This window comes from Rattus norvegicus, chromosome 9 (genome assembly GCF_036323735.1).
Source record: "Rattus norvegicus strain BN/NHsdMcwi chromosome 9, GRCr8, whole genome shotgun sequence".
In the NCBI taxonomy this organism is placed as follows: domain Eukaryota; kingdom Metazoa; phylum Chordata; class Mammalia; order Rodentia; family Muridae; genus Rattus; species Rattus norvegicus.
This window is the reverse complement of record NC_086027.1, coordinates 82,422,006-82,430,185: the sequence shown is the minus strand read 5'-3', so window position 1 is coordinate 82,430,185 and position 8,180 is coordinate 82,422,006.

Here is an 8,180-nt window from a genome sequence, read left to right as displayed (position 1 = left end):
AATGTTTTACCACTGGGTAGTCTTTTTTTTTTTTTTTTCTTTTTTTCGGAGCTGGGGACCGAACCCAGGGCCTTGCGCTTGCTAGGCAAGCACTCTACCACTGAGCTAAATCCCCAACCCACCACTGGGTAGTCTTAACTTCAAGTCAGGGTCCAGAAAATTTTTTTCAATAAAGGGCTGTGTGAAAAATGTTTTATTCTTTGCAAGTTTTGTCCAACACCTACCCTTTGGTTGTATTCTTTTAGCATTTAAAGAATTAAACATTCTTTGCTTAGATCTGTGAATAAATGGAGAAATGGTGAGTTTGTAAGCAGAGACAGGCACCATGGAGAGTGCCTCAACTAAAATGTGAAGGACGTGGACTTCGTGGACTTCGGCACAGGCGTTGTCTCTCGCCAGCTGTGTGACCTTGGATATCTCATGCCTCACACTGTAAAATGAGAACTTTGCAAAAGATGACGTCTTTGGTGACATGCAGCCCAGATACTCTGTGGTTATGATGCAGGGTTGGGGCCTGACCTGGGTCCTGACTTCCTTCCTAGGCAGTTGCTGAACAGGAAGTGAGCTCACAGGGAGGAACCACAGGAAAGCTATGGGTGGAGATCTCCCATGACACCTACCAGAGTGTGGGGCAGTGTTTTGCCCTGCCAGAGGTTAGAGCAAGTGACTGCAGAGGATCTCTTCAATACTTATCTCTGGGGTCTTCCAAACATTAGACTACGTCTCATTTCTGACATCTGCATGAAACCAAACCATAGTGACGTTTGGAGGATTCCATGTGCAAAGAGAAATACCGAGTGAATTCACAGATAAGCAAAGGCTTATTCAGAGACTGTCAATCATTTTTACAGTTGTGATAATAACATTTTATCTCTGGTAATATGTGCAAAGCCAAGAATCTTGGTCTTTTTTTTTTTCTATTTTCTAAACTAATTTTTAAAAACTAGCATAGAGTAGATTTCATATGTCATTTTTATACACACCTTCTTCTTGGGGACCCTCCCACACTCCCCTGCCCTCTCCTTCTGGTCCCTTTCCTTTCCTAATAGCCCTGAGTTTTGCTTTCATATCAGATATTATTCCTCTTTTGTCCCTTTCTACCTAAGACCCCTTTTCCCCATGTGTTGTCCCTTTAAATTTTTATGATCTATATAGGCACACATATAAATACACACACACACACATGCACACATGTGAACACCTCATAAATATACACACACATGACAAATCACATATACATACACACATATGAAAATACACATAAGTGAAGCTATGGTCCACATAGAGAGAAAACATGCAGTACTTGTCTTTTTGAGTCTGGGTTATCTTGCTTAATATGCCTTTCAGATTCATCCATATTGCTATTAATAATTTTTCTTTTTCCAGTAAGCTAACATTCCGTTTTATATATGTACTACGCTTTTTATTATCCACTCACCTGCCGGTGAACACCCAGACTGATTCGGCTTCCTTGCTATTGTGATTGGAGCAGCAGTTAACACGATGCGTAAGTACGTCTGTGGCATGGCATGGAGTCCTCGGGGGACCTCCAGGAGTTCGGTCTGGGGGTTCTATGCTAGTTCATTTTGTTGCTGTCATTGGGTACTTCTTCCACTTTACATTTTTGGAGCAACACCCACAAGTGCTCTCCATGGTGGGTTGCCGCTACATCGAGTTGGCAGTGAATAAGTGTTACCCACCCCCACCCTCATCAGCATTTGCTGTACTTTGTTTTCCTGATAACAGCCATTCTCACTGGGATGAGATGGACCCTCATTTCAATTTGCATTTTTCTGATGGCTGAGGACATTGAACATAAAAAAAAGTTCTTGGCCATTTATCTTTCCTTCTTCCTTTCTCTTTTGGGAACTATCTATTTAGTTCATTAGCCTGTCTACTGAATATTTTGGATATTTTTTTATTTAAGTTATGAAGTTCTCCATGCATGCTAACCATTGTCTGCAGGACAGTTAGTGAAGACTTTCTCCTGTGCTGTCAGCTGCCTCTTTACTCTGCTGTGCGTCTCCTTTGCTGTGCAGAAGCCTTTGAGCTTCAGGGACTCTCATCTACCAATTCTTGAGGTTACTTCCTGTGTGATTGAAGTCCATTGCAGAAACTTTTTACCTGCACCAGTATCTTAAAGTGGTTTTTTTTTCCTGTACTTTTAGCATTTAGATCCTATATTAAGGTACTTGATCCATTTTGAGTTGCTTTTATTATGAGAAAGAAGAAAGATGTTGATATAATTCCATTCTTCAACATGTGGCTATTTCTTCCAAGCACTGGTGTTTAAAGCAGCTATCTTTCCCCTAATATATATATTTTTTGCACAAAACTAGGTGACTGCAGCTGTGTGGGTTTACTCCTAGAACTTCTGTATTACCATCATTATTAATTTGGTCCACATGTCTGTTTTTGTCCCTATGGTTCAGTCCTGTAGTTTGAGTTCAGATTGTGTTCTTACTCTTTTTGCCTAGAATTTCTTTGGCTATTCAGATCTTTTGTGTTGCCACATGAATTTTAGTTATTTTTAATAGTTCTATGAAGAATATCATTGGAATTTTGACTGGGATTGTTTTGAATTTTATAGTACTTTTGGTGATACAGTTACTTTCACAGTTTAATTCTGCCAATCTATGAGCACGGAGGTTCTTTATTATGTGTGTTTCTTAGTTGCTTTTTTCATTGTCTTAAAATTTTCATGGTAGAAGTCTTTCATCTGTTTGGTTAGAAAACCTCAAACCATTAAGGGAACTGGGAGAAAATTATCAGAGAAATCTCACTTCAAAGATGAGATGACAGTAATTTTATTCCTCACTAGTACTCTTCAAACTGTCAAGATCATCAAGAAACACTGGCAGGTGGGAGATTGTGTAGACAAGAGCAACATCAGGTGACATAGGACGAAATGGAATGTGTTAGCCTAGATAGGCTCTTACCACAGGAAAAAAATCCCTAAGCAATTCTGAATGAGTTTCACTCACAATAATGTATCAATATTGCTTCATTAATTGTTACAAACACACCTTAATAAGGTCTTAGTAAAGGAAGCTGGGGGGACTGGATGCTTTATGTTACCATTGCAACTTTTCTACCAATAGTCAAATTTGACACTATTCTAAAGAAAAGTTTTTTGAAAAAAACAAAAAAGGCAAGAACAACAAACAAACAAACAAAAAATCAAAACAACAACAACAACAACAAAACAAGTACCTTAACCTGGAAAGGTGACTCCATGCTTAAGAACAATGATTTCTCTTGCAGAGGACCTTGGTTTGTTCTCCAGAAGACATTATGGTAGCTTACAACCACCATAACCAAATAACCCGCTGTTATTTCAGTTCTAGGGGCTCTTGAAGTTTGTTCTAGATCTGTAGGTATGCATGTGATGCAGACATACACTCAGATAAAAGATCATATACATATATACAATACATACACATACAAACACATACATCTAAAACATTTAGCATTGCTCATGTGTATATGTGTCCAGGACTGACCACTTGGGATTGATGACCTATGAAATAGCCCCTTCCCTGGAGAAAACTGCAGCTGATCTAGATGACTCTAGATGTTTTCTAGCTTCCTCAGCTCCTCTGTATCTGGAAGCAAAGTTACAAGAACATTAAGATGGAAATAGGACTTGAAATCAGGAAAAGAAAATGCCTCGATATTATATTATATTGTAGTAAATTACATTATTTATATTATATTATATTATATTATATTATATTATATTATATATATTACCTACTGCTAGATAGTGTCCTGTAGACACAAAAAGGAAAATGTACTCATGAAATCTCAATAACATGGTTGCCTAAACAGAATAATGGCCGTGCTGGTTGCCGTGCCACTGTGGACAGAGAAAAGTCTGCACTGTTGCAGTCCTCGATTAGGGTTATGGTTGCTGAGAGAAAGAGTGGAGCAGTTCTCTCCAGGGTCAGGGCTCTTTCAGAGGTTATCTAATCCCAAGTGGTCAGCCCTAAATGCATATACACACGTGCAGTGCTAAATGTATATACATGTATGCATATGTGTGTACATGCATATGTGTAACAATAATAATTAAAGAAGAGATAATAGATTTTGGGACAGAGTAGTTGGACACACAAGCAGTTTCAAGGGAGAGGGCAGGAGTGATACAGATGTAGTGCTCAACTATGAAGTTCTCAACAATAATAAAAATGTTTTAAATGTAAGGCAATAAATATATTATTTTTATTCCATTTTGTGTTTTTTAAAGGAAAGCAATAAAGAGGAGGAAGAACCGACATCTCTGGAAGGAAAGATACCAAGCTGTAGAGGAACTGAGTATGTTCTAAATACTGCTCTGTATGAATACATTATTTATTTTAGAACTAAATATTAAGAACATTAAGATTACAGTAAGAGTGACTCAGGACATTAAAAGGAGAGGGGAATGACTTTAGGGTTCCCTAAAACTTCCAGGGCTCTGAGCCACACTCTGTAACTTGATGGCAGTCGTTTCCTACAAGGGGAGATCAACACATGGAATGACTTGCTGCCAAGGATGGTGACGGGGCTTCTGAGACTTTATGTGATCAGGGCCCACTGGCCTCAGCATCTGGAGAAGGGAACTGGGGAGCCAAGAAGGAAGTTGCAAGGTGAGATCTGATCCAAGTGGTCAAAGGTCAGATCGCTGGTCCAGACAGTCCCACCTGTTTTCAAGCTTCCTCAGCTCTTCTGTCCCTGGAAGAGAAGTGGTAAGAGTTTAATCTGGGGATAGGGAGGTGCTAGAAGAACTTCACAGGCTTTTTGTTTGTGTGTTTTGTTTTGTTTATTGCTTTATTGAAACCTGTGTGCTTTCATTCTTTTGTGTTAGATTGTGGCAAGCCGGTTTGCCAGCATTTCCTATGCTGCAGCTGAGAAGCCGTAGACTGGAGAACTCTGTGGACAAAGTCATATTTCTTCCTCCTTCCCTACTGTGCATTTGGCCTTGATTAATTAAGCACTCTGCTACATCTGTGCACCTTCCGGGACCATTCTCCAGAGGCAGGGGAGCATAAGTCTTGTGCCCTATACATAATCAGCAAGCTTCCTGGGGAGGAAGTGTGCCTGAGCACCTTGTGCATGCTGCAACCAGCTGAGGGACAGAGGAACAACTATCACATTGTTGCAGATCCAGTCCACTGCTCTGTCCCCACAACTTCTGTGTGGCTGTTTGCATTTCATAACCCAAGGGAGGATAGAATTTATCGTTTCAAATCGGGACACATTCAATGGTGAAAGCAAAGGATATAAATAATACTGTGGGGTGTCTGGCCTAACTAGGGAATGCCTGGCGCAAACCAGAGTATAAGGCCCCTCCACCTGTGGCCTGCTTAAGAGATGAGAACAAAAGAAAGTGCATGTATCATGTCTGCAGGTCTAAAAGCAACATATTAAGCTAGGAAAGTATGGGATAAAGTTGTGCAATATTCATGGAATGTATGTGGGGAGCTAGGCCCAGACTTGGTACTAAACTACTAGATCACAAACTGCTTTAATTTCCCCAACACAGATGCCTTCCCACACCACAAGGGAACTTCAGGCCACACGTGCATGTGAACCGGCCGACATTTTGAGTTCTGCTCATGGCCATCAGGACCAGCTCTCTCTGAACTACCCATGGAGGAGGAGGCTCAGTCCTCCCCTGTGAAAGGAATTCTGGGGCTGCAGGTAGGCTAGGTGGACCCTTGGCTGTGGACAGGCGTTCTTATGATCCTCAGAGTCCTCATGCTTTAGAGAGGGAGTCAATTAGAGGAAGTCTAAATGGTACCCTATGAAGTGTGGGGCTCAGGGACAGCATCTCTTGCCTCATGTTGTAGGATGAACTCGTTCTTTCCAGCTCTATTGAATGCTATTGTGACCCCCAAGGTGACTGTATTTGGGGGCAGGGCCTTGATAAGGTATTTGAAGTCAAATGTAGTCATGATGTGGGACCCCAATACCATAGGAATGGTGTCCTCATAGATGAAGAACATCCTCTCTCCCCTCTCTTTGCATAGACCAAGGCCAAATGAGTTCACACACAGACAAATGCCAAGGCATCCTCCTGTCTATAGGTCGAGGAGAGAGGTCTTACCAGGACCTCTCTTACCAGGACTCTTCGTACCTTGATCATGGATTTCTGTATTCTAAAGTGCAAATAAATGTGCTTTATTGTTTAAACCTCCTCAGTTTGTAGTTCTTTGCTACAGCAGCCTGGAGAACTGATTACACCTGGGAGCCAGTGCAACCACATGCACAGAGGGCTTTTCTTATTCTCCAGTTTCCCAGTGTTAGGAAACAGGATGGGTCATGAGCAAGAGGTCTTAATTAAGGGGAGCAGAAGTCGAAGAAAGCGAGGTGATGGGTGTTCTGCCATATATCGAACACTGTCAAGGCATTGTTCACTCATGTACATTTATTTAATGAGAGTGTTAAATCTCTACTTCTGCCAGGCACTGTACTAGACAGACCTGAAGTAAGAGGAAGGACCCCTGACCTCAGCAGGCCTACTAGCAGGTCTGCTGGATGGCAGTGTTAGGATAGATCCTTATATCCTAAAGAGAGAGCTGACTAGCAAACACTCTTTGGAGAAAGTTTGCCAGCACAGAGATTAGTGTACTCTCCACATGTTCATCTCATAATGGGTGTGTGTGTGTGTGTGTGTGTGTGTGTGTGTGTGTGTGTGTGTGTGTGCCTTTTTAGTGACTGCACCCCTCCCATCCCTGCAATCCCCAGAGGAAGGCTGTGACAAGCCTCTCTCAGCCTCTGAGCTCAGCTGGGTCCCAGATGTGGCTCTGGAGCCTGCAGGATTGAGAGGTCATGGAGAGGTAAATGCACACACAGGTCCTCTAATCTGTGAGATGGGGGATGTGGGGCAGGGGTTGAGGGGAGAGGCAGGTCAGTACAGGAACTTCATCTTCAGGTGGGGCAATGCCAGCCCACTGAAGGTCATTAGAGGACACGAGAACCACCAGTTCTCACCTCTCAGCCAGGAGCCTAGAGACTCCTGAACTCCCAGGCTACTTCATGCACCTGGGATGAGGCTCAAATGTTTGCTCATCCAAAAATTTGTTGGATGGTTGTTACAGCATTTTGTTTTGTTTTGAAGGAAGAAAAGAGAAAGTGGGCTTCCCTTCTGTTCCTCCTTCTCACTTCCTTTCCACCCCCTTTCAAGCAGAGTGTGTTGAGTTCCCCTGCTCAGCTCAGCGTCCCTATTGATACTGTTCTGCATCATAAGTTCAGACCCCGTGATCTTCAGGGCTGCAACATGGCGTCCATTGGATTAGCATTGATTGCCTATACAACTTTTTTTATATTGCTTATTTTTTTTTATTGGGGGGAATTTTTATTTCTCCTATCTCACATCTTTTTTATTTTCAGACTATAAATGTACCAATTGGCTTTATACCAGGACAGACCTCTGGGTTTCATAAAGTGGAAATGGAAGAGAAATGAACCTAAAAGTTCCCAGCCACTAACGTCAAGGGTGGAAATGCAAGAACGGCATGACCTACTCAGACTTGACCATGAGGCTAGCTTTCAAAAAGCTTCTGACTATTGCTTTGAATCTCTTCAGTCTAGCAGTTTTAAGCCAGCATATTCCCAAACAAGACTGACTGGAAGGAAATACTGCAGGAATTTTATATTTTTACAGCTGGATTTAACAGGAAGCCTGAGAAATAACCTGGGATTCTGAATGGTCTGCTCAGGCCTTGAGTACATGTTTATGTTGTCTCTCTGTCCATCTTCTTTCCTCTGCTCCTTGGGTCAAGCAAGCTATAGCTGCCTTGTGTAAAAGGATTAAAATAAAGGGGTCATTCAAGCAGCCCACTTAGTGTGTGAAGGGGAGACAGACTGGAGGGATGTCTCAGTGGACTAAAGATGACTTTTCTATTTGCCTAGGGTAGCATCTTGCTAGACTTCCCCAGTGTGTATCTCTTCCATGGGGCCCGCCATCTTCTACTTTTAGGTTCTTGGAGAGCCTTAGACCCCAACATTTAAACCTAAATCTTCAAGGGCCCCTATCCAAGATCCCCACCTTCAAATATAGTATTCTTACCCAGTCCCTGGCCTAGAATTAGTCTGTTCCCCAATGTGCATCAGCCTGCTCTCCCGTCCTCTTCACTCACTCACTGGGTTAGGTTTTTGGTGGGTGGCACTGGTGACTTATAGGGCAGAGTACC